Genomic DNA, 27,877 nt, shown 5'->3' on the forward strand with positions numbered 1-27,877 from the left:
CTTCTAAATTAGTCATTTTTTCTCAACACTAAATACTGTACTCTCTTCTTACTTTCATGGATTCTGAGAAATCAAATGTAATCCTTAACTTTGTTCCTCTAGGGTGTTAGAGAATGCTCAAAGAAAATTTACGCAATGCAAACTTTAACCCTTCATGAAGCAAACAGTCTCCATTAGGAAAACTGAAAAATGGGGGAGAAAGCAAGAAACTTCTCTAAGAAAGAGTAAAGAACAAAATGGAGACAAATATGAAATTTCTGATTGGTGGGGCAACACAGTCAATATTGTTTAGGATGAGAAGGAGCAAGGTAGTAACTATAGAGCCCAGAATGGGGATTGACTGGCTGGATATGCAGTGTTTCTGGTTCAGAGAAGAATTATGCCCAGAGACACAAAAGTCATGTTAAGTTTTTTTTTTGGTTTTTTTTTTTTTTTTTGCCTGTCATGACTCTTTTATTGACTCAGTCAATTTCAGGTTTGGGATGCAACACTCCGTGTGCAGGGCAGCCGAGAGAAGGGGCAGACATCCATAAAGGAGGGAGATAAGAGAAAGAGAGAGAGAGAAACTCTTGAGGAACACAGACTGGAAAGATGTTAAGGAGAATCCAAGGCCAGGATAAAGAACGACTCGGGATGCACTTTTTGGAGCTGGTCTCAGAAATCCTTCTTCTTCACCATTGCCATCAGCACCAGGGTGCTGACCAGCACAGCGTACAGGGTGGGCTTCCCCAGCAGGATCTCATAGAGGAGGGTGGCAGACAGGACCCCTTGCTGGTAAGACACGGAGGTGACACCACAGTCTGCTCACACACCCAGGCCTCAGTGCTGGTGTTCTGGGTGACAGGCCTGCCCTGTCCTCCTCCTCCCACTTGTCCTGGTCCATGAGCCCATGAAACTGGACTTGGCGGAAGTGGTTGCGGGAGTTGTGCCAGAAGGCGGCGGTCACTCTCAGCTGGCTGCTCAGACAGCATCTGGAGTCATCTCACATGGGGTCCTCCCTGTAGGGCTCAGGGTCCGTGCTGACCCCAGTCGTGACCTGCTTCCTGTTCATCCACCAGGTCAGCTCCACGTGGTCGGGGTAGAAGCCCGTGGCCAGGCACACGAGTGTGGCCTTCTGGGTCCAGGAGATCTCTGCTTCCGAGGGTTCGACCACAGCCACCTTGGGCGGGTGCACCTAGCTCAGATCGTCTACGACAGTAAGCTTGGTAGCTGGGCCGAAATACTGCTCACATGAGCATGGAGGAAGAGCCCCGCACTCCGTGTTAAGTTTTAATTTGCTGCCATGGTAGCAAATGCTACCTCCCTAGGCAGGAGCAGCTCGATCTTGGACCTAGAAAGTTATTTCAACACCAGAAGAGATGCTTTTCTTGGTTTTCCCCTCTCTGATGTCTCTCAAGATTTCTTCTTTATCTTTAGTCTTACATAAATTGAGCATAAAATTCCAGCCAGTATTGTTTCATAACCCTAAAAAAGAAGATGCCATTAAAGTGCTGCACTCAGTATGCCAGCAAATTTGGAAAACTCAACAGTGGCCATAGGACTGGAAAAGGTCAAATTTTATTCCAATCCCAAAGATGGGCAATGCCAAAGAATGTTCAAGCTACCACACAACTGTGCTCATTTCACATGCTAGCAAGGTTTTCCTCCAAATCTTTCAAGCTGGGCTTCAGCAGTATGTGAACTGAGAACTTTCAGATGTACAAACTGGATTTAGAAAAGGCAGAGGAACCGAGGTCAAATCGACAACATCTATTGGATCATAAAAAAAACAAGAGAATTCCAGAAAAAACATCTACTTCTGTTTCATTAACTACACTAAAGCCTTTGATTGTGTGGATAACAACAAACTGTGGAAAATTCTTAAAGAGATAGAAATACCAGATCATCTTACCTGCCTCCTGAGAGACTTGTATGCACATCAAGAAGCAACAGTTAGAACTGGGCATGGAACAATGAACTGGTTCAAAATTGGGAAAGGAGTACATCAAAGCTGTATATTGTCACCTTGCTTATTTAACTTCTATGCAGAGAACATCATGTGAAATGTGGGACTGGATGAGTCACGGACTGGAATCAAGATTGTCGGGAGAAATGTCAATAACCTCAGTTATGCAGATGATACCACCCTTATGGCAGAAAGCGAAGAGAAACTAAAGAGCCTCTTGATGAGAATGAAAGAAGAGTGAAAAACCTGGCTTAAAACTCAACATTCAAAAAACTAAGATTACGGCATCCTGTCTCATCACTTCATGGCAAATAGATGGGGAAATAATGGAAAGAGTGACAGACTATTTTGGGGGGGGCTCCAAAATCACCGCAGATGGTGACTGCACCATGAAATTAAAAGACACTTGCTCCTTGGAAGAAAACCTATGACAAACCTAGAAAGCATATTAAAAAGTAGAGACATCACTTTGCCAACAGGTGCGTGTCTAGTCAAAGGTATGGTTTTTCCAGTAGGCATGTATAGATGTCAGAGTTGGACCATAAAGAAGGCTGAACACCAAAGAATTGAAGCTTTCAAACTGTGGGGCTGGAGAAGACTCTTAAGAGTCCCCTGGACAGCAAGCAGATCAAACCAGTCAATCCTAAAAGAAATCAACCCTGAGTATTCATTAGAAGGACTGATACTGAAGCTCCAATACTTTGGTCACCTGATGCTAAGAGCCAGCTCATTAGAAAAGACCCTGATGCTGGGAACTATTGAAGGCAGGAGAAGGAACAACAGAGGATGAGATGGTAGATAGCATCACCAACTCAGTGAACATGAGTTTGAGCAAGTTCCAGGAGACCATAAAAGACAGGGAAGCCTGGAGTTCTATAGTCTATGGAGTTCCAAAGAGTGGGAAACAACTTAGTGACTGAACAACAGCTTGTTTCATATGTTTCATTTGTTTCTCTCTGCTCCTTTAGTTAGACTCTGAAGACCCCCAGGTGGGTTAGGTTTGAGCTCCTATATTTCCCCAAGTGCAGCCTTATTAAGAAGAACAGAATGCTCTCTCTGTCAGAGTATAAAGGGTTTTCTCACTGATATTTAATGTAAGGACCTGGTTGAGCTCCTCAAGATAAACCCCAAAAAAATAAAGTCTGATGCTCTTTCCACTGTTTCCCCATGTATTTCCCATGAAGTGATGGGACCAGATGCCATGATTTTAGTTTTCTGAATGTTGAGCTTTAAGCCAACTTTTTCACTCTCCTCTTTCACTTTCATCAAGAGGCTCTTTAGTTCTTCTTCACTTTCTGCCATAAGGGTGGTGTCATCTGCATATCTGAAGTTATTAATATTTCTCCCAGCAATCTTGATTCCAGCTTGTGCTTCAGCGTTTCTTCCAGCCCAGCATTTCTCATGATGTACTCTGCATATAAGTTAAATAAGCAGGCTGACAATATACAGCCTTGACGTACTCCTTTTCCTATTTGGAACCAGTCTGTTGGTCCATGTCCAGTTCTAACTGTTGCTTCCTGACCTGCATACAGGTTTCTCAAGAGGCAGGTCAGGCGGTCTGGTATGCCCATCTGTTTCGGAATTTTCCACAGTTTATTGTGATCCACCCAGTTAAAGGCTTTGTCATAGTCAATAAAGCAGAAATAGATATTTTTCTGGAACTCTCTTGCTTTTTCAATGGTCCAGCAGATGTTGGCAATTTGATCTCTGATTCCTCTACCTTTTCTAAAACCAGCTTGAACATCTGGAAGTTCACAATTCATGTATTGCTGAAGCCTGGCTTGGAGAATTTTAAGCATTACTTTACTAGCATGTGAGATGAGTGCAATTGTGTGATAGTTTGTAATAAAATGTTTATAAACAATGTCCACAAGAAAGGCACAGGATCTGTATAAATAAAGCAACTGAGTCATTCTGAAAGAAGTAATGGAAAATGCCAACAAAATGGAAAATATGAGAAGAATAAAAGTATCAATTTCCCCCAAATTATCATAGAATTCAAGCAGTCTTAAAGGACCGCAATACTTCACAAACATTTTACCATGTTAAACTATTAGCACCATTCCCAAATTGGTAGCTTTAGATGAAATATGAGTGGAGTGTTACATCCGTAATTTATTTTGGCAGCTAAATGATATTAAACTAGAGAAACACTAGTCTTATCTTTATAAAAATAAATAAGATTTAATTGCATCTTCAAAAGCATTTAAATTCAGCTTAATTTGTCATTCTGATTTCTTTATATTTTTCATTCCAATTTTTCTTTTAATTTTAAAGATAATGTTGAAGTAATATAATTTTCATTGAACAAATTGAGGTTATCTATTGAAGGGAAAGTAATGTTTAGATGGAAGAAAAAATGAGTCATATTTTGTAAACTTTTAATGCCTTCATTTTAGCAAAATCACTGTTTTCAATTATTTATATAAATATCCCTTCCCTTCAACAGAACACCAAAGCCGTGCAGTGATAGTGGTCTTGGATATTTTGTCAAATTTCAGTCACATAGCACTCATAATTTCACACCTGTTAAAGTCTTATCTTGGAGATTCACATATTATTTGGTAGTTTATTGGTATTTGTAATTTTATCTTGAAAAAGGCAAACAAGACACACTCACCTCACTTGCACCGTGGCTCACGACTGTTAGGAGGGGCTGCAGGGGAGTTCCTGAGTTCATCTGAGAAGCTGGCAGGGGGGTGAGGAAGCGCGGGCGTCCTGAGGAGCCGGAGGGGGGACGGGGCACAGGGGGGGCCTGGAGGAGCTCTAGGCCCAGAGAAACTATGGAGGGGCTTTGACCACGCTTTCTCGACCACAGTACTTATTTATTTTTATTGTGGTATCTTTATGCTTTTATTTGTACCTTTTACTACTGTAATACAGACAAAATGGAACACCAGTATTGGACTGTGGTAAATCCCACAATGTCATATCACTTAAGACCTATCTAGTTCTTGGTGAGGATTATTCTCAACCGCATGATCTATGAAGCTATAGCAATGATTATTGTAAAACCCATTTTGCATAAGTATGAAAATACAGTATCATGGGTCTGAAATGTTTCTGAAACAATCTCATAAGAAATAGAAACTTTTATTTGTTTTTTAAATATTTATTTATTTTTCTGTACCTGGTCTTGTTTGTGACATGTGGGATCTAGTTTCCTGACCAGAGATTGAACCCAGGAGAAAAAAAATGCATTGCCTAATTGCATTGGGAGAAAAAAAATTTTTCCCTAATTTTTATTTAGTTGTTAACTCTGAATATGGCCACTAAGGTTCTATATAGGAAGGTCTGGATATGATGAAGAATTTAAGAATAGAAGACTTAGAGAGGAGTTTTGTGGTGGTAAACAAAGCAAATCAGGGGAAAGAGCAAGTAACACTTTGCTTTAAATGTGAGACAAGTGCAAGTTCAAAAACGCGAAACGTGGTGGAAAAGGCCTCTCTAGTATTTATTGAGGAAAATATTGTGTGATGGGCCAGGCAGTTTCCAATCCTGTGAACTGTACATTCTAGCAGGCAGAGGGGACACCCCATTTTCTGAACCCCAAGCATGCCCTTGACGTGTTTTTACCAGAGAGTGTGGTTGAACCTATTTGAGTTGTTGTGTGAAGCAGCAGAATCCGGTGAGTCAAAAATGCACACGTCCTGACGTTCTGCAGGTTACGAGGAAGGCCTTACAAACAGGTTTTAGTGAACAGATTTCACTCCTTGTGTTGCTTCCATTAAATATTAACAGTTCTGTGATGAGACAGAACCAAACAGGGTCAAAATCACGCATGGATCATTGGAGTCAGACTTTGTAAAAAATGTTTGCCATGCTGTCATTTCAGTCGTGTCCAACTCTTTGTGACCCCAAAGATTGTAGCCCACCAGGCTCCACTGTCTGTGGGATTTTCCAGGCAAGAATACTGGAGTGGGTTGCCATTTCCTTCTCCTTAAAAAAAAAAAAAAAAAAAGTTTATTTATGTATGTATTTATTCATGGCTGCTCTGGGTCTTTGTTGCTGCATGGGCTTTCCTCTAGTTGCAGGGAAGGGGCTACTCTCTAGTTGCAGCGTATGGGCTTCTCATTGCAGTGGCTTCTCTTGTTGTGGCATGCAGGTTTGCTGCTTGTGGCACGTGGACTCAGAACTTGCGGCTCCCGGGCGCTATGATGTGTGTGCTCAGTAGTGGGGGCCCAGGGGCTTAGTTGCCCCACAGCATGCGGGATCTCTCTGGACCAGGGATGGAACCCAGGTCTCCTGCTCTGGCAGGCCGATCCTATACCCCTGAGCCACCAGGGAAGCCTTGGAGTTAGTCTTTCAATAAGTGAGCCTCAACAAGAAATAGCTGAGCCTTATGGACGACCATGGTCCTCTTACTTGCATTCATCTCCCTAATAATAATCCCTGGCATTTATTAAGTGCTCTCTATATACCACACAATAATAATGCTCTTTAAATGCATTATCCAATTTGTTATGTAATTGTACCAAAGATATGTTGGATATTGATGTTTAATGCCCCATTTTCAAGTAAAGTGCATTCACCACCATCTATTAATATTCTGTTTCTATGAGCTCAGCTTCTCTGGCTTAATCCTGTTATGGAAGGCTTGCAAGACACATGTCTCAGCAGGTTATAGTTGAAGGATTTTCTCCTAATGTATTCTTTTATCATTCACATTTAATGTTTTTGTGTTATGCCTACTGGTGTTGTTTCTTACTGAAATTAGTCCATTTCTACCTAAGTACATCTCATAATGTCAGCATATTATTTGTGAATTCCATAATTGTAGCTTAAATCATGGATGATACTTTGGCATGAGTTACTTTTTTCTTAATTTTGTAATCCTACGTTTATTTGTTTTTTATGCAAAACCTTCTCCTGATCATCACTTTCTCCTTTCTTAGCTGTCTATGATTTTTATCTGTTTCTTACAACTTAAATTGATTTGTTAAAAAAATCACATCATCCAGGTGGCCTGTAAAATACTTTCTGTTATTTTTAGATAAGAAAAGGGAGAAAAGAATTCCCTGGTTGTCCAGTGGTTAGCACTCCATGCTTCCACTGCAGGGGCTCAGGTTTGACCCGGTCAGGGAACAAAGATCCCACAAGCCACTGGGCCACTAAGCCCATGAGCCACAACTAGAAAAGAGCCGTGTGCTGCAAGGAAGACCCAGCACAGTAAAAATAAAAATATTCCCTCCCTCCTGTGTCCCACCTCATCCCATGCCTCTAGGCTGATACATATGTGTACTCATGACTGATTCACATTGTTGTAGGCAGAAACCAACAAGACATTGTAAACCAATTATCCTCCAAACAAAAATTTTAAAAAATAATAATAATATCAGGCCTCCCCTCAAAAAACCAGTGGAATATGTAATGAAGGTACATGAGTCAAAATTCATTTATTTGAAAAAAAGTTAAAAATTTATAAATTTAAATGAAAAAAATTTTTTAAGTCATGAACTTTGTTTTATCTTCCTGGCTTATGTATTAACCCTTTCCCTTCCCAGGGGTAGGGGGTGGAAATCTCATGAACTAAAACAGAATATATTCGAGAAAGACAAGTATTTGAGAAGAACTGCAGCAAATTTGCAAATATTTATTGGCTTGTGCAGATTCAATAGCTAAATCACTTTATGAATTTTTCCTTTTTCTCTCATGAACACTTTCTAAATGACTCAAGATGCTGTCATTGGTAACTCACATGGAGCCTGGCTATTTTTAATTATTGATTCAGAATTCAGAAAGACAAGTAAATACATATGCAAGTGTTTGTGTATTCATTCAAATTTTCATTTAAAATTTCAGAATCAATAGCAAATGAGTACATTAACTCTTTTGCTCTAAGGAGTATATTTCTACTTTCAATATTGGTGGTGGATGCTTAGTCACTAAGTTGTGTCCAACTTTTGTGACCTCATGGACTATATAGCCTGTCAGGCTCCTCTGTCCATGGGATTCTCTAGGCAAGGATTCTGGAGTGGGTTGCCATGTCCTCCTCCAGGAGATCTTCCCAACCCAGAGGTTGAACCTGCATCTCCTGCATTGGCAGGCAGATTCTTTACCACTGAGCCACCAGAAGTCCATTTTCAATAATAAATTACTATAACTACTGTGCATTTTTGAGCTCAGTAAGGTAACACAGAATCAAATTTTTCTATTCATGAAACAATATTTAATGTGATGAACTAAGGGCAAAGTCATCTTTGAAACTGTGTTATCAGAGAAATAGGTAATTAAATTAACTTTTAACCCAACAAGGCTCTGCAGTGGTGATCTGACATTGATTAAAGTTGTATTAAAACCACAGGGTTTTCACAAACTGTTTCAGAAGAGAGAAAAAGTTGTAACCATGCATCTAGGTGTATCTTCCCTTCCTGGATTTGCAGTGCCTTTCAGAAATGCATGTCTTTACCCCTGTCCCAGAACTGCTTTTCAAGTGTGCAGTTTCAATTATTAATCATTATGGAATCATGGGAAGCAAAACCTTTCTTAGATGCACTCATCTTAACCACTAATATCATCTTGTCTTTAGAACATTCAAACATCAGCTTTTCACCTCATCATCATCTACCTTTGGATCCACATACATTTCTGATATTTTTTGAGACCAGAAAAGCCTAAGGAAGAAGAAAGCCCAGAAAATAAATAATTATGTTGTTTTCTCCATGTGTACTTGAGAATTGTCAGCGATTTCTCATTTTTCCATGACCTGAGGTTAGTATTCCCTTAGTGACTTTTTCTTCACACCTTTAATATGTGCTGTGTTTTATCACAGAAAATGCTGCTTTTCAATGAATTCCAATCTCTTCTTTGAAAGCTGTCAGAAATGTTCAGCCTTGTGTGAACAAAAGAACAAAAACTACCTAGAACAAATCTGAAACTGTAATACCTGAATGCTATTCTCCACAAAGAAATAAACAAGTGTTTTAGAACAAGATAATAGTAATATAATAAAAATAAGATTGGGAGTAACAAAAGAATCAAGCAATAAAGTTTGAAGACACATTTTAGCTTGGGAAAGCAAACGTAAGTTGTGGATAATTTGTATGTGCTCAAACAAATTAGTTACTGCACTTTCAGGGTGAAATGCAGATTGCTAGGTTTAAAGATGTTTCTTTTTATCTAGACAGATATCTTGATGCCGAATCCAAGTGGAAGATATCTAAAAGTCACATTATGTGTGCACTATAATTATATCATGTCCATAGTTTGAATAATTCTGAGTTTGTATATTTACATAAAAAGTTTCACTGGAAATCCAGAACCACAACTAAATTTGTTCAAAATGTCAGTGGTATTGACGGGTAAGAAGCAAAGTCAGGTGAATAATCTGGAGAACAGAGCAGAAACTATTTTAAAATAAACACCAGTTTAAACTGTTCTGACTATGGCATTTGGTTTGCCTGAGTAAATATGATATTGTTTCATAAGACAATTTAAAAATGACATGAAAAAAGAACAGCCTTCCAAATTAATAGCTTAAAGTCCATTTTGTAGTACTGAAATAAAAGGACGAAGTTTGAAAAAAGAGAAGAATCAATAAAAACATATTTGTGAGGAGAGGAGAGTACCCACCTTTTGTTTAAATAGTGTGTTGATTGAATATTGGCTTGGATTACTGCATTCAGCCTTTGAAACAGTTCCATGCACAGCCCTGATGCTAACTTCCAATGTAATGTCAGGGCTGAGTCACCAGAACCAGGTGGTGGGATTTTACCAGTAAGGCTTTGTGCTGTCCCATTTCAGTGTGGACCAGAGGAGAATGTGGGAGTCATTGCAGGGCCTCAGGCAGAATAGGGTTAGGATGAGCACAGTCGCTGCAAGCTGATGTGCTGGTGATAACTCGCATTCGAAGATGCGACTTCAGAGGCAGATATTATTTAATGGTACAAAAAAAAAAATATATATATATATATATATTTCCCTTGATGTGAAATTAACCCTCACACTCATTACTATGTATGAAATAGATAACAAATGAGAACCTACCATATAGCACAACGAACTCAGTGCTCTGTGGTGATTTAAAAGGGAAGAAAATCCAGATATGAGGGGGTTTATGTACACATATAACTGATTCACTTCGCTGTGTGGTAGAAATGAGCACAAAATTGTAAAACATCTATACTCCATTAAAAAAAAAAATACCTGATTGGATACAAGGCACTTGTGTAGGCTCTAGAGTTGCAAGCACTGGATAAGCAATCGGAACCTGTCCTCATGGAGCTCAAGGTCTAGTGGGGAGAAAGAGAAGATGGGGGATTAATAAATCCATAAACAAGGGAAACTGCAGAGATATATGTCGTTAAGTGTTGTGAACAAAACAAGAGCGAAGCGATTTAGGGAATTTCTGGCGATGATAAGTGTTTGTAAAGATGGCTAAGGGTATCTCTCTAAGAAGGTAACATTTGAACAACAGTCTGAGAGTGCGGGAGCTCCGTGTGTGCCAGAGACGAGGGCACACTTGTGGAAGCGTGTTCTCAGGAGAGGGAACAGAACCTGCAAAGACCCTGAGGCGGGGGCGCAGCGAGGAGGCCTGTCTGGGGCCAGTGAGTGGGAGCAGGACTGAGGAGGCGCAGGGCACACAGGTTATTTATTGTGACGACTGTGACTCCTGCTCCAACTGACAGGAAGGCTTTAGAGGGGGTGGTAAAGAGAGGTTTTTGTCGACTTAGTGTGAACAGCCATTAGATTTACATTTAACTTCCAATTCTATCACACTGAGGGTTTGTTTTTAAGTTTCCAATATAATATTAAGGCTTCTTAGGTGGTGCAATGGTAAATAATCCACTTGCCAGTGAAGAGATGCAAGAGACACAGGTTCAATTCCTGGGTCGGGAAGATCCCCTGGAGAAGGAAATGGCAACCCACTCCAGTATTCTTGTCTGGAGAATCCCATGGACAGGGGAGCCTGGGGGGCTATGGTCCATGGGGTCGCAAAGAGTCAGACACGACTGAGCATATTGTCAAATGAAGAAAAGCATTAGAAATGCCCAGGGATCCAGTGGCAGTTGGAGAATGAGATGTTGACTATCTCATGAATATGAAACCATCTTAGGAGATAATACACACTTTCTCTAGCATATAAATCCTTCTATAACCATAGTACTCTAAAAAAGGCACTTTCCGACTTTCAAATATTTCATGTGTATGTATTCTTTCTGTTGTACAGAATGTAAGATAGTAACACTTTATTGATCATTAGAAAATACGTGTTTAACAGAAAGTTGTTTTCAAAAAGCAGATAAACACTCAGCAAAGATCATTAAAATGATTTCTTTTTAAACTCCCTTCTTAGAGTAGGTCACTGCAGTCCATAAATGTGTTTTTCACCCTTTTCAGCACAGTCATAGTCTTGCTATTTAAGACTTACAGCGTGGACCTCTTATTAGTCTAATTTCTTTGGTTTTGATTTTTGTTTTATTTTTGGCTGTGCTGGGTCTTGATGCACACAGGCTCTGTCTAGCTGCTGCGACAGGGGACTGCTCTCTAGTTGCCGTGCGTGTGAGGGCTTCTCCTTGCGGTGGCTTCTCCTTTGCTCTTGTGGAGCATGTTGTGGGCTCTGGGTGCACGGGTTTCAGTGGTTGTAGCTCTCAGGCTTAGTTGGCCACAGCATGTGGGATCTTCCCAGACCAGGGATTGAACCCACGTCCCCTGAATTGACAGGTGGATGCTTACCCAGTGGACCACCAGCGAAGTCCCAGTTGTTAGTCTTGATATGTGACGCCGTGCCCCTGGATCTTGGCGAGTTGGTTTTAGGCTCACAAACGTTACAAGTGTGTCTCACCGGAAATAAAGCTGTGATGATCAGTCTACTTACTCCTGAGAAACAGTCATCAGAAACATTAGTCTAGTTTTTATTGATGTAAACACACTGTTTTTCACAGTGAACCATAGTAGGCGCTGGAATGTTTGTGTTGTCCTCGATGCTTGAGGAGAAAAAGTTTTTCTTTTCTTTGTATTGAATTTCTAGTCATGAGTAAGCAAGTCTAATTTTTTTTTTCTTGACACACCTGGGTAAATAATTCAAATGTAATCCTTTCTTTCAAGTCATAAGAAATCACAAATTGTCTAATATGTGCTTAACTGACTTTGTGCTTAAGATCACTAACAGTGAGACTAAAAATGATAATAGTGAAACACAGCCGTTATTTCTGCTGATGATGAATTTTTAATAGTAAGTACAGAGCTGAACGTCTACTGTTCTCTTGCCATTTATGTAACATGAACCAAAATATTTCCATTTTAGATCCCATTACATTGTATTTCTTGGTGGCTTAGAGGGTAAAGTGTCCGCCTGCAATGCAGGAGACCTGGGTTCAATCCCTGAGTCAGGAAGATCCCCTGGGGAAGGAAATGGCAACCCACTCCAGTACTCTTGCCTGGAAAATCCCAAAGACGGAGGAGCCTGGGAGGCTGCAGTTTCAAAGAGTCGAACACGACCGAGGGACTTCACTTTCACTTTCACATTGTATTATAATTGTGGAAATTGTCACAGTTCCCCACTCTACACTTTAGGAATGTGTTGTAACAAATTTTTATAAGTCAAGATATATAGACCAAGCAAGTTGTTTCCACTTGGAAAAATAACCAGGCTCGACCTGCTGCAAACCTTCAGGAAGCATCTCAGTGGGCTGTTTAGTTGGCAGAATAACATGACAAAAAGAGAGCCAATTACATGAGAAAAACAAGGGCCACTTTTGTCAGCCATAGCATGCGTAGTTTTCTTGCAATAAAATGATGGTTATAGTCCTTGTTTATCTGAAGTTTTTAAATGTGTTACAATAATATTTTCCTTCAGCACATTTCACCATCTTGTAACATTTCTTTGCAATCATATAACATTACTCAATATTCTTACTTAGTAAAAATGGACTCAGTATTTTTTTTCTAAAAACTTATTTTGAAATTTATTTGGCTGCCCTAGCTCTTAGTTGCAGCATGTGGAATCTTTCATCTTCATCGCACAACTCTTTAGTTGTGGCATGTGGGATTGAACCCACACCCCCTTCACTGGGAGCATGGAGTCTTAGCCACTGAACCACCAGGGAAATCCCTGGACTCTGTATTTTTGATTCATCGAATTGCCACTGTCCTTCCTTTTATGACACATTTGGTCTTGTGCTTGAGCATTTACTATTTGAAATAAATTCACTATGGTTCCATTTTTTATGTACTTTTCTCCACTGCAACATGGTATCTTAGATTCCATCTGGTTTGGGTCATGGAGATGAGAGTGAGGGATGAAGTGTGTGTGGAGCTAACAGTACCATCAGTCCCAGTTTTCCCCAAACATGAATTTAGAAACACCCTTCACTCCTCTGTCTCTGAGTCACTCTGTTCTGTGGAACACACCAAGCACTGCTGATCAGATAGAGCTTTACTGTTTTCCTTCGATCTGTCATTGTTAACGGGCTTACCTGGTGGCTCAGATGGTAAAGAATCTGCCTGCAGTGCAAGAGGCCTGGGTTTGATCCCTGGGTTGGGAAGATCCCCTGGAGGAGGGCATGGCCACCCACTCCGGTATTCTTACCTGGAGAATCCGCATGGACAGGGGAGCCTGGCGGGCTACAGTCCCTGGGGTCCCAAAGAGTCAGACACGACCGAGCGACTAAGCACAGCGCAGCACATCACTGTTGATGTAGCAATTACAGGCCTCCCCTAGTGGCTGGGGGGTAAAAATTCCGCCTGCAATGCAGGAACCACAGGAGACTCGGGTTTGATCCCTGATCAGGAAGATCGCCTGGAGGAGACAATGGCAACCAGTCAGGGAACGTTTCATTTTAAGGAATCCTATATGTTGTTTTCTGTTTCTCAAAGGCCCTCTGTTCCCTATCAGTTCCTGGAAAACAGGAACGAGAAGAGCTGCACGCAGTTCTCAGGACTGAGGTCATGAGACGGAGCGCATACGTGGATTCCTTTCCGTAACCTTTTACTTTTCTGTAAAACTACTTAGTCATGTTCCTATTTCTCAAGATATGGATTGTCTTCTGGCCCTGTGACATTGTTATTCCCCTAGTTACTCTTGTTGTGGCCCTATGATGATTTTTATTTCCTTAGTTACTGTTCTTAATGAGTCTGGTTTTGGTATTTTTGCTCAACCTTATTTTCTGCCTAAAGCTTCCTTGTATAACTATATATAAGCACACGCTGCCTGAAATAAAGCACCCTTGTTTCACTCGAGACTTTGGTCCCCCACGTCCTTCTTTTCATTGCTTTCTCTTCGTTGACTGTCGTCCTGGGGTCCCAGTCTGCAAAGACCATAACAGCAACCCATTCCGGTATTCTCACCTAGAGAATCACAGTCCGTGGGATCACAAAGAGTAGGACATGACTAAAGCACGCACCCACACATATGACAATTACCCTTCAGTACCTCAATGAAACAGTAACTACCAGTAATATAGATATTTCCATTGTACGTCTATAAAAGTAACAGGACATACTTTTTTAAAAAATTGGGTCTTATATTCGCTTTGTTTCTGTTCAGTTGCTAAGTTGTATCCAACTCATTGTGATCCCATGGACCGCTGCCTTTTCATACCATTCATGGGGTTTTCCAGGCAAGAATATTGGAGTGGGTTGCCATTTTCTTCTCCAACAGACCACATTTTGTCAGAACTCTTCCCTATGACCCGTCTGTCTTGGGCAGCACTGCATGGCATGGCTCATAGCTTCAATGAGTTATTGCAAGCCGTAAAGAATCCGCCTGCAATGCGGGAGACATTGTCCTGCCCCTTTGCCAGGACAAGGCTTTAATGTATAAAATAGATAACTAATGAGAACCTGCTATATAGCACAGGAAACTCTCTACTCAGTGCTCTGTGGTGACTTAAACGGGAAGGAAATCCAGAAATAAGATGAATGTTAGCTAAGCCTACAGTGGTAATCATTTCACAACACGTATCAATCAAAACTGTCATGCTGTATGCCTTAAACTTAAACAGTGATGCATGACAATTATTTCTCAATAAAGCTGGAAAAGTAATAAAATAAACTTTAAAACTAAAAAACAAAAAAATTAGGTCTTATTGGGGCCATTTAGATAAGCCCCCTGAGAAGCCTTCTGTCTTCAGGGGGAGTTTTCCTTCAAACACCAACCTCCCCTTCTGAAGTTTCAGTGTTTCTTCAGTTCCTGTGTGTGAAATTCAAAGCCTCTGAAATGGTGTACAGAAGTGCTCCTAATCTCAACCTTGTAAATCACCCTCACCTTCTCTTATACCCACACACTTCTTCGTCTTAGGTATGCAGAGTCATTTGTGATTATTTCTGTTCATCTTCTCTGCACATGTTGTTCTCACTGCCTGGAAAACTCCCAGCATCCTCTAAGAGGTAACCTAAGTGTTAACGTCTCTAAACTGAATCCTATTCAGGATTGAGCACCTCCCCTGAAAGGTTTTCTTCTGGACCCTGGACCTGCTTTCCTTGTGCTGGGGTCTGGCTCAGCCTGGCGACCCTCTACAATGAAGCCCCACAGTTAGCTGTATGTGCTGTGAATAATTTGTATCATAACATCAGACACCACTGAGCGACTGAACAAGGACTCACAAGCAAATCTTTGACAGTTGCTATTGGAGGGAATGGCCACAAGACTACAGGCTTTTCTCAAGCCCAATTGTGAGTACCTGGGAAATGAAAGCTTTTGAGAATCTTAATTCAGGGTTGTAATTTAGTGTGGAATGTACCTGAATGAAAACCCAAAAGCTTTTGTGTTTTTCCTGAGTATTCTTTTTTAAATTAACCTTTAGTTCTTATTATAGTAACACTGATAGGCAACGTGTTGTTGGTGGCAGATGAACGGAATATATTTTCTATTTTGCTGTTATGTTATTTCTGCTTTCTCACCATTGTGTCCTGATTAAATTCTAGAGACATAACTTCTGTTTCTTTTTAATTTGCCATCTAAGCCACTGGAGAAGCCCCTCATCGCATTAGCAGAACAAAATTTATACCACCAAAGTTAGAAATCTGATTATGAAATAACATGTTCCCAATTATTTGGAAGTAGTTAAGTCTTTCTTTTTGAAAGGAATGATTTTGAAATAACCCAAACTTTGGGCAATCTTGAATTTCTGTGTTAAAATAGCAGAGGTATTTGAAACATTCTTTCCATTTATTTGAACTCTTCTCTGACAAACTAGATCACACAGTTCTTTTGCCCATTAGGCTCAGGCAGTTTGATAAATGAGAATGAATAAAGCAAGACATCTCAGATGTTCTGAGACAGTCTGGTAAGTGATTTGTCTCACAAGAAACTGCGAGGCTTGAGTTCACTGCTGCTGACACATAATACACCTCGTAAGCATGGACTGAGCATAATCTTCTGTCAACCAGAGACCAAGGGTTTCAGGAAAAGTGACAGTAAAGCGCTCACCTCCCACTGACTCTGAATCTGACTTCCTGAGCTCCTTGAAAGTGAAAGTCACTCAGTTGTGTCCGACTCTTTGTGACGCCATGGACTGCATAATCCATGGACTATACAGTCCATGGGATTCTCCAGGCCAGAATACTGAAGTGGGTAGCCTATCGCTTCTCCAGGGGATCTTCCCAGCCCAGGAATCGAACTGGGATCTCCTGTATTGCAGGTAGATCCTGAGCTCCTTACTTTAATGAATTCCATCCCCTTGCTTTCCTCCCTGATGACTGATGGCGACAACAGCCCACAGAGCAGAAGGTCTGGTCCAATAACTGACGACGGGCTCTTCTCTCCCCTTTCCTGTCCTGCCTCTTCACCTCTTTATCTTTTCTCTGCTCATTGCTCACCTTTGCCATTATCATTGGGAGGCAGTGGACAGGCATTATCCTTCATCCAAAACAGAACAAGTGAAAATGCATTGCTATCCCAATAGGAACATTTTAATTTAGACATAAGAGAAGCTCACAATGAATATGGACATGTACGATTTTCCATAGATTTGTTATTGTTCAGTCACTCGGTTGTGTCTGACTCTTTGGGACCCCATAGACTGCAGCACACCACGCTTCCCTGTCCTTCATTATCTCCCGGAGTTTACTGAAGTTCATGTCCATTAAGTCAGTGATTCAATCCAACCATCTCATCCTCTGTCACTCCCTTCTCCTCCTGCCCTCAATCTTTCCCAGCATCAGGGTCTTTTCCAGTGAGTCAGCTCTTTGCATCAGGTGGCCAAAGTATTGCAGTTTCAGCTTCAGCATCAGTCCTTCCAATGAATATTCAAGTTTCATTTCCTTTAGAATTTACTGGTTTGATCTGCTTGCAGTCCAAGGGACTCTCAAGAGTCTTCTCCAACACCACAGTTTGAAAACATCAATTCTTCAGTGCTCAGCCTTCTTTATGGCCCAACTCTCACATCCACACATGACTACTGGAAAAATTGTAGCTTTAACTAGACAGACATTTGTCAGCAAAGTAATGTCTCTGCTTTTTAATATGCTCTAGGTTGGTCATAGCTTTTCTTCCAAGGAGCAAGCATCTTTTAATTTCATGGCTACAATCACCATCTGCAGTGATTTTGGAGCCCAAAAAAATAAAGTCTGTCACTATTTCCATTGTTTCCCCATCTATTTGCCATGAAGTCATGGGACGGGATGCCATAATCTTCGTTTTTTGAACGTTGAATTTTAAGCCAGCTTTTTCACTCACCAGTTTCACCCTTATCAAGAGGCTCCTTAGTTCCTCTTCACTTTCTGCCATAAGGGTGGTGTCATCTGCATATCTGAGGTTATTGATATTTCTCCTGGCAACCTTGATTCCAGCTTGTGATTCATCCAGCCCAGCATTTCAGTGATGTACTCGGCATAGAAGTTAAATAAGCAGGGTGACGATGTACAGCCTTGATGTACTCTTTTCCTGATATGGAACCGGCCGCTTCCTCTGCCTCCCCTGGGGACCCTTGTTGGGCGGAAGTGGCTGCCACATGACGGGGGACATAGCAGCTTGGAAAAGCACAGGTGACCTGGAAGTGGGGCCTCCCTCCCACTCTCACCCGTGCAGCTGGACCACACAGAGGCAGATGCCCCAGTTCCGGCCAAGCCCTCCCGCAGCACCCATGACACTCTGCCTGCATCCTGCAGACACCGATCTCCCAGATAACCTGCCCCAAGCATCCCGTTAAGAGAGAGAGCAGTGAACAATGGGATACACGTGTCTTTCTCAATTTTGGTGACAATACACAGCCTTGTCCAGGTCTGACTGTTGCCTCCTGACCTGCAGACAGATTTCTCAGGAGGCAGGTCAGGTAGTCTGGTACTCCCATCTCTTTTAGAATTTTCCACAGTTTATTGTGTCCAGTTTATTAGAACTGGACATGGAACAACAGAGTGGTTTCAAATTGGGAAAGGAGTACATCAAGGCTGTATATTGTCACCCTGCTTATGTAACTTCTATGCAGAGTACATCATGAGAAATGCTGGACTGGATGAAGCACAAGCTGGAATCAAGATTGCTGGGATAAATATCAATAACCTCAGATATGCAGATGACACCACCATTATAGCAGAAAACGAAGAAGAACTAAAGAGCCTCTTGATGAAAGTGAAAGAGGAGAGTAAAAATGTTGGCTTAAAACTCAACATTCAGAAAACTAAGATCAAGCCATCTGGTCTCATCACTTCATGGCATACAGATGGGGAAACAATGGAAACAGTGACAGACTTTCTTTTGGGGGGCTCCAGAATCACTGCAGATGGTGACTGCAGCCATGAAATTAAAAGACACTTGCTCCTTGGAAGAAAAGTTATGACCAACTTAGATAACATATTAAAAAGCAGAGACATTACTTTGTCAACAAAGATCCATCTAGTCAAAGCTATGGTTTTTCCAGTAGTCATGTATGGATGGGAGAGTTGAACTATAAAGAAAACAGCGCTGAAGAATTGATGCTTTGAAACTGTGGTGTTGGAGAAGACTCTTGAGAGTCCCTCGGGCTACAAGGAGATCCAACCAGTCCATCCTAAAGGAAATCAGTCCTGAAGGACTGATTCAAGGACTGATGCTCAAGTTGAAACTCCAATACTTTGGCCACCTGATGTGAAGAACTGACTCATTAGAAGAGACCCTGGTGCTGGGAAAGAGTGAAGGCAGGAAGAGAAGGGGACGACAGAGGATGAGATGGTTGGATGGCATCACTGACTCAATGGACATGAGTTTGAGTAAGCTCTGGGTGTTGGTGATGGACAGGGAGGCCTGGCATGCTGCGATTCATAGGGTCGCAAAGAGTCAGACATGACTGAGCAACTGAACTGAACTGAACTATTGTGATCCACACAGTCAAAGGCTTTGGCATAGTCAATAAAGCAGAAGTAGATGTTTTTCTGGAACTTTCTTGTTTTTTCTCTGGTCCATCCGATCTTGGCAACTTGATCTCTGGTTCCTCTGCCTTTTCTAAATCCAGCTTGAACATCTGGAAGTTCACATTCACCTACTATTGAAGCCTGGCTTGGAAAATTTTGAGCATTACTTTGCTAGCGTGTGAGATGAGTACAACTGTGTGCTAGTTTGAACATTCTTCAATTCTTGAACATTCTTCAAAAGAAGGGCATTGCCCTTCTTTAGGATTGGAATGTAAACTGACCTTTTCCAGTCCTGAGTTTTCCAAATTTGCTGGCATATTGACTGCAGCACTTTTCCAGCATCATCTTTCAGGATCTGAAATAGCTCAGCTGGAATTCCGTCACCTCCCCTAGCTTTGTTCATAGTGATGCTTCCTAAGGCCCATTTGACTTTTCATTCCAGAATATCTGGCTCTAGGTGACTGATCACACCGTCGTGGTCATCTGGGTCATGAAGATCTTTTTGTATAGTTCTGCTGTGTATTCTTGCCACCTCTTCTTAATATCTTCTGCTTCTGTTAGGTCCATACCATTTCTGTCCTTTATTGTGCCCATCTTTGCATGAAATATTCCCTTGGTACCTCAAATTTTCTTGAAGAGATCTCTATTTCTTCAAGAAAATTTCTTGAAGAGATCTCTATTTCTTCATGAAGAGATCATGTAGGCCTGATCAGCTCCCAGGAGCCCAGTTTCCTCATTTAGTGGTGTTTTGATATGACCGAGTGATAGTCCATCATACACACGGAGCACATCTAGTTGAAGCTTTAATCTGTCGGTGAGGATTTTGCTGTTTATCGGTGTTGCCTCTTGTGGTGCTGCAGTGCTCACTGGGGTGCATGTGTCTTTTAAATGCTGGATTTCTTGGGATCTAGGACTGGATGGGGTAAAGTTAGATCCTAGACCTAGCCTTTCTCGATAGTTTATTTTCAGGCGTTTGGAGACTGTCAACTATCCTTTGTGTTGCCAGACTACCTTCCTACCTATTGTGTAGGGGGTTCTTTTTACTCAAGGCTCTCTCCCACATTTATTGTTTGTAGATTCGTGAGGATGCCCAATCTGAAGGGTGGGTTTTGATTTCTGGTTGTCATTTTTGATTGGCATCCCTGCAGTAATTAGGGATGCAGAGCATCTTGGCCTGTGGTGGAGACTTGGGTTTTGTGTTTTTTTGAAAATTCCTTAAAGGGCATGCGGAAAATTTCCCTTTGCTTTTGGCTTCCTAAAAGTCCATTGTGTTTGGAATTCCTTTCTGCAGAGCCCACCCCAGGAAATGGCCTCAGGGCAGCTGTGATTAACAACCCCCCAGGACATTTGAATGTTGGCTTAAAACTCAACATTCAAAAAACGAAGATTATGATATCCGGTCCCATGACTTCATGGCAAATCGATGGGGAAATAATGTAAACAGTGACAGACTTTATTTTCTTGAGCTCCAAAACCACTGTAGATGGTGACTGCAGCCATGAAATTAAAAGACACTTGCTCCTTGCAATAAAAGCTATAACAAATCTAGACAGCTTATTAAAAAGCAGAGACATTACTTTCCTGACAAAGGCCCGTCTCGTCAAAGCTATGGTTTTTCCAGTAGTCATGTATGCACATGAGAGCTGGACCATAAAGAAGGCTAAATGCCGAAGAATTGATGTTTTTGAACTATGGTGTTGGAGAAGACTCTTGAGAGTCCCTTGGACTGCAAAGAGATCCAACCAGTCAATCCTAAAGGAAATCAGTCCTGAGTATTCATTGGAATATTGATATTGGACTGATGGACTGATGCACTGGACTGATGCTGAAGCTGAAACTCCAATACTTTGGCCACCTGATGCTAAGAGCTGACTCATTGAAAAAGACCCTGATGCTGGGGAAAATTGAAGGCAGGAGATGGAGACGACAGAGGATGAATGGTTGGATGGCATCACCGACTCAATGGAGATGTGTTTGTGTAAGCTCCGGGAGATAGCGAAGGACAAGGAGGTCTGGCGTGCTGCAGTCCATGGGGTCGCAAAGAGTCGGACACAACTTAGCGACTCAACAAGGACATCTGAAGTAGAAGCGCCATTAAGCACAGGTGGGGCTGTTGTTATTACAGGAAGTCTCCACAAGGTGGCGTCAGTACGTTTCCCTGCCGGCCTCTGGTTCCGCAGACAATCAGAGCCTTAGGGAACGTGGGCTTCCTGGGCTGTGAATTGGAGTGGAATGTGCCAGAGCGAAACACCTGCAGCCTTGTGTCTCACGGCTTCTTCCCCCTAAAGCTTCACACACCAGACCCCCAGACTAATCCCAACCGGGACCACGGCACCCAGCTGAGGGTACTTAGGTGCTAGGAGGCTGCATTCTCAGGAGGAAGGCTTGAGCTGGGAACCCCAGCACCAGGAGATGGGCAGGCTAGGTGACTATTGCCTCCACGAGCCTCCAGGCTTTGATCCCCCTCAGGAGTCTGGTCCCAGCTGAGACAAGCCAACAGTTGTGATTTTCAAGGGGCTCAGAAATAATAAAATTAACTAAAAAGGGGCTCAATGAAGGTCACCTTGCCAGGCTGTCTGGACCCCACCCCAGTCCAACCTTGGGACTCAAGCCTACCCAGGCTCCTGGGATGCCATAGAAGCCCAAATGAGGGAGGTTGGAAAGAATAAAGTTGGCACTGATTTTCTGTCCTTTCCTTTGACTTCATGCCGATGCTATGTAGGAGTAGAGTCAATCTGCCACCCTGCGCTTGTAGGCAGGGTACAGTCCCCTGATTCAGGCACGACGTATCCATGGAGCATATCTAGTCTTTTTTGGGTTCTTTTGCCATAGGGTTTATTGCAGAAGGCCGAGCAAAGTGCTGAGCATCTGGTCCTTGTGGCTTATCTATCTCACATACACTGTTCTGTGTATATGAGGAAGGAAGGAAGAAAAGAGTCTATGTGGAGTATCTCTTAGAGATGCATGTTTCCATGTATATAGGTGAGAAATAGAGATTTCTGTATGTGGAAGAGAGGAAGGAAGGAAGGAAGCTGGTAATCCTTGTGGATTACTGTTAAAGACACAGATTTGTGTCTATATTAGTCCCAACCTCCTAATTTATCCCAGGCACTTCACTTTTTCCTTGAACTCTTGGTTTGAATTTGAATTCTCAGTCTGTCTTCGGGTTGTAAATTCTTTCTTTTGTTTCACTTTTTTAATTTTGCCTAGAAGGGACACCTTATGTTATTGCCTTCCTTTGTTTGGCTGAGTTCCTTTAGGGTGTGGTCCTTCTAGATCTATCCCTCTGGCTACCAGTGGCACAACCTCCTCACTTCAGTTCTGGTTTTATGGCTAATAGTCCATCGTATATGTGTAGCACATCTTGTTTAAGCTTAATCTGTGAGTGAAGACTTTGCTGTCTCTCTGTATCAGCTGTTGTGAGTAATGCTGCAGGGCTAGTTGGGGTGCAGGTGTCTTTTCGAATGATGGATTTCTCGGGATCTAGGCCCAGACATGGGGATGTCAGATCCTAGACCTAGCCTCTCTTGACGGTGTCTTTTCAGGCATTCAGAGACTGTCCATTATACTGGATGTTGTCAGCGTTCCTTCCCACCTACTGTGTAGGGGCGTTCCCTTTCCCCAGGCTCTCTTGCCTTTAGTGTAGCCTCCTGAGGATGCTCTGATGGGACTTGATTTCTTGTTTTCATTTTGATTGGCATTCCTGCAGTAGTTAGGAATCCTGAGCATCCTGTCCTGTGGTGGACATTTGGGTTTTTGTTTTTTCCATGAACGGTGTGAGGAAATTTTACCTGTGGCAGTTGGCTTCCTGAAAGCCAGTTGTGCTTCGAATTTATTTCTGCAATCCTTGCCCCAGGACATGTCCTGAGGACAACTGTCATTAACAGACCCCAATGCTTGAGAAATAGAGGCGCCAGTAAGCGCCAGAGGTGCAGTTGTAATTACAGAAAGTGTCCACAAGGTGGCAGCACTTTCCCTGGGGCCACCCCTGGTTCCTTGGGCAACCAGAGCCTTAGGGCAACTTGGCTTCCTGGGCTGTGAATTGAAGTGGAAAGTGCCTGAGCAACACTTTAAGGGATTGTGTCTCACTTCTTCCCCCTAAAGCTTCACCCCTCCCCTCCAGACTCATTCCAGCCAGGACTACAGCACCCTGCTGAGGGGCCTAGGAGGCTGAACTCTCAAAAAGGAAGCTTGAATTGGGAACCCCAGCACCAGAGGTCCTGGGGGCTAGGTAACATTTCCAAGGTCCTGGAAGATAGTGGGTCGGATCCCCATCCTTTGGGAGCATTAGGGACTCTGGTCTCAGTCAGGGAAACCACACAGAAGCGGTTTAAGAGGGGTCTCAATTAAGGGCGCGTTGCTCGGCTGTCTCAGCTCCACCTCAATCCAGCAATGGGACCCAAGTCTGCTCAGCCTTCAGGGATGGAATGGCGTGCAAGTCAGGAAGGTTGGATGGAATAAACAAGGCAATGCTTTTATTTTCCTTAATTTCATGCCTATGCTATGTTGGAGTATATTAATTTTGTGGTTTTCTGTTTGTCATCAGCGTACAGCTGCCTGATTCATTTATGAAATATACAAACAGCACATCTGTTCTATTTGTATTCTTTTGCCATAAAGTTTTTGCAGAAGGTCAGCATAGTTCCCTGGGCTGATCATCAGGTCCTTGTGGAGCATCTAGTACAGACACAAATTTCTGTGTATGTGTTATTCCCAACCTCCTAATTAATTCCTTGGCCTTTCCTTTATTTTTAAAAAAATTCTTGTGTTTGAAATCTCAGAATCAATTTTTGTGTTGTAATTTGCTTCCTTTGTATCTCTTTTTAAATTTTGCCTAGAAGGGCCATCATATATTCTTGTCTCCCCCTGGCTGATTTTGCTTAGAATGTGATCCTCCAGCATCCATTTCTATGGCTACAAGTGGAATAATTTCATAATTTCAGTGCCAGCTTTTCACTGCTGAATAATAGTTCATTGTTGGTAAGTCCCAGGTCCTTTTTGAGCTTTAACCTATCAGTGGACATTTTGCTGGGTCTGTGTCTTAGCTCTTGTAAGTAGTGCTGAAGTGAATGTTGAGGTGCATGTGACTTTTTGAATAATGGCTTTCTCAGGATATAGGCTGAGATGTGGGAATGTCAGATTCTAGGGTTAGCTCTCTTGAAAAAAAAATTTTTTTCTGCCATGCAGAGGCTGTCAGTTCTAGCAGCTGCTGCCAGTGTTCCTTCTGCCAACCATGTGGGTGGCTCCCCATTCCTCCCTGCTCTCTCCCACGTATGCTGACTTATGAGAATGGCCTTTCTGACTGGTGGGATTTGATTTCTTGTTGCCGTTTTGATTAGCATTCCTCCTGCAATAATTAGGGATGCTGAGCATCTTGTCTTGTGGTGGTTAGGGTATTTTTCCTTTCATTTTTTTCTTTTAGGCATGTGTGGGAAATTTATGTTTCGATTGGCATCTTGCAAGTTGGATGTGTTTGCAACTTTTTTCTCTAATACTTACCCCAGGACCTTTCTTGAGGCAAGCTGTCATTGACAGCACCCCCCCTCCCCGCCCCCGCTCCCCTTTGTGAGTTGGAGGGGCCAGTAAACACCTTTGGTCAAGTTGTAGTTTTAAAAAATGTCCGCAAGGTGGCAGCACTTTTGATGACCACTCCGGTTCCTGGGGCAAACGGAGCATTAGGGAAAGTTAGCTAGGGTTATGGAATAGAGTGGAATGTACCTGAGCGAACATTTAAGGGGTTGTGTCTCACTACTTATTCCCCCTAAAGCATCACATACACACACGCACACGGCTTCCAGACTACTCCCAACGGGAGCCACAGCGCCTTGCTGATTGTGCTTCAGTGCCTAAGGAGTCTGCACTCCCAGGAAGGAGTCTCCAGCACCAGGAGACTGGAGGTTAGGTGACGCTTGCCCCCAAGGTCTTTGAGGACTTGATCCCACTCGGGTCTCTGGTCCCAACCAGACCACAGCGGACTGTATAGGCTTAAAAAGGGCTCAACGAACACCCTGACGGGCTGTCTCGAAAACACAGCAGTCTAGCCTGGAGACCCAAGCCTGCACAGGCGCCAGGACGGATCACACCCCAAGTCAGGGAGATCGGATCGGAGGGAATAAAGCAGGCCCTGCTTTTCTTTCTGTTTCTGTAACATCGTGCTGATGCCGTGTTGGAGGATAGTCGATTGCAGTGTTTGCTTGTCCTCAGTGTACGGTCACCTGATTCGAGTATAACATATCCGTGGTTTATCTCTATTGCAGTTTTGCACTATTTACCATAAAATGTCAAGAAGAGTGCTAGGCATCAGGTCCTTGTGAATTATATATCTCAGATACACTTTTCTGTGTACCTAAAGAAGGAAGTTAGGAGATAATTTTTGTGGATTATCTCTTAGAGATACAGATTTCTGTCTTTAGAGATACGGATTGCTCTCTATATATGGAAGGTAGAAAGGAAGAAATTGAATAATCACTGTAGATTATCTATTACAGTACAGATTTCTTGTGTATGTGTGTCCAGACGTCCTAATTCATTCCTGGGTCATCACTTACATTTCTCTGGAGTCCTTCCTTTGAATTCTCAGAGTCTCTTTTTGGGTTGTAAGTTTGTTGCCTTGTATGTCTACTTTTATTTTGCCTGGAAGGTACCTCATAAAGCGTGGTCTTCCTCTGCCTGACAGACTTCCCTTAGTGTATGATCCTTCAAGGACCACCCCTGTGGCTACTACTGTCATAATTACCTGATTTCAGTGATGGTTTTTTATGAGTGAGAAACAGTCTACTGTATATATGTACCGCAGCTTGTTTCAGCTTTAATCCCTCATTGGAGATTTTGCTGGTAGTGTGTCTCGGCTATTAGAAGCAGTGCTGAAGCTTTGTTGGGCTGTCTGTGCCTTTTGATCAATGGTTTTTTCAGGATATAGACCAAGGTGTGGGAATGTCAGATCCTAGTTTTAATCTGAGAGTTTTTTCCAGGCTTTCAGAAACTGTCCATTATATTGACTGTTGCCAATGTATATTTCCGGAGACAGCTTAGGGAGATTCTTTTTCCTCCAGGCTCTCGCCCAGATTTTTCGCCTGTAGATTGGTGATGATGACCGCTGTGACTGGTGGGATTTGATTTTCCATTGTCGTTTTGAATGGCACTCCTCCAGCAATTACAGATCCTTAGTATCTTGTCCAGTTGTGGAGGTTTGATTTTGTTTTGGCTTTTTTTTCCCCCCTAAAAGGTTGTCAGGAGAATTTGCCTTTGACAATTGGGTTATTGAAAGTCGGCTGTGTTTGGAATTTATTTCTCCATTATCCGCCCCAGGACATTTCCTGAGGCGGGTAAAGTTAATTTCTGGCAGTAACAGAAATCCAGCCCTCCTGATTTGAGTTGCCATTGAACGCCGGAGAAAATGTTGTAGTTACAGAAAATGTCCACAAGGCGGCAGCATTACTCAGGTCTACCTTTGGTTCCTGGGGTAACAAAAACCTCAGGGAAAGTCTGCTTCTTGGGCTGGGAAATAGGGAGGAGTGTGCCTGAGCTAACCCGAGAGGGCTTGAGTCTCAATAACCTTTCCCCCTACAAACAGCCCGCCCTGGCTAATCTTTCCAGGACCACAGCACACCGCTGAGGGTGCTGAGGTGCTGGTGCTGGGAGGCTGCACTCCCAGGAACAAGCCTTGAGCTGGGATCCGCACCACCTGGAGAGCTCGAGGCTGGCTGAGCCTCGCCCCCAAACCCCCGGAGGCCTTTGATGCCATTCGGGACTCTGGTCCCAGCCAGAACGTGGGAGACAGTAAACCTTTAAAAGGGTCAACCCAGGGCACCCCGCCAGGCTGTGTCAACCACCCCAGTTCAGCAGTGGGACCCAAGCCTGTCCAGGCTCCAGGGACATGATAGCCTCCCCAGTCAGGGAGGCCGGAGGGAAGAGAGGAGGCCCTGCTCTTCTCTGCTTTTCTTAGCATCCTGTCAATGCCGCGGTGCATTGACTCGATTTGCAATCTTGTGGTTGTTGTCAGCAAACAGCTTCCTGACTCAGGTATACGTATTTATGGGATGGGGTAGCACTATTTTTTTTTTTTTTTTTTTTGGCCATAGAAGGATGAGAAGAGTGCTGAACATCAGCTCCTTCTGAATTATCTATCTCCGTGTATACATAGAAAAACCTTAGGAGATAATTATTGTGGATTGTCCTTTAGAGTTACAGATTTCTGTGTATCTGTGCAAGGAAGGAAGTTCCCAAAGACCATGGTCTCAGGCTAATTTCAGGGGTTTAATCTGCTGCACCTGGGGGTGCAAGACCTAATTTCTTTCCCCTTCTTCCATCGCATAGCCCCTGGTGTTCTGCTTTGGTTTCAGACACAGCTCTGCCTGTATGCTGCTCTGGTGTCTGTTCTCTGCCCAGACAAGAGAGGGTGAAGGCCAAGAGTTATCAGGGCTCACTTGTTCAGTCAGGCTGGCATATGGTAGCCACAGTTGGGACTTACTGGGGAGTGCCTGCAGCTGTAGAGACCTCCTGGATGTTGCTATAGCCTGAGGTGTGTCATGCACTCTCCCAGAGGAACTGGCCCTGCATCGTGAGTTCCTAGGAAGAGCCAAGCTGCTTAGGCTCCCAGCAAGCGGCGCACAGTAACCTCTGCCCGCTCACAGCTTGGAGGCAACGGCCACCTCTAGAGTCAAG

At 42.8% G+C, this 27,877-nt stretch overlaps 1 pseudogene; it reads right to left on the reverse strand.

The window, feature by feature from the left end:
* Positions 1-478: 478 nt before the first annotated feature.
* On the reverse strand, positions 479-26,957 carry LOC133063213 (M1-specific T cell receptor beta chain-like; annotated as a pseudogene).
* Positions 26,958-27,877: the final 920 nt, after the last annotated feature.

This window comes from Dama dama, chromosome 10 (genome assembly GCF_033118175.1).
Source record: "Dama dama isolate Ldn47 chromosome 10, ASM3311817v1, whole genome shotgun sequence".
Lineage (NCBI taxonomy): Eukaryota > Metazoa > Chordata > Mammalia > Artiodactyla > Cervidae > Dama > Dama dama.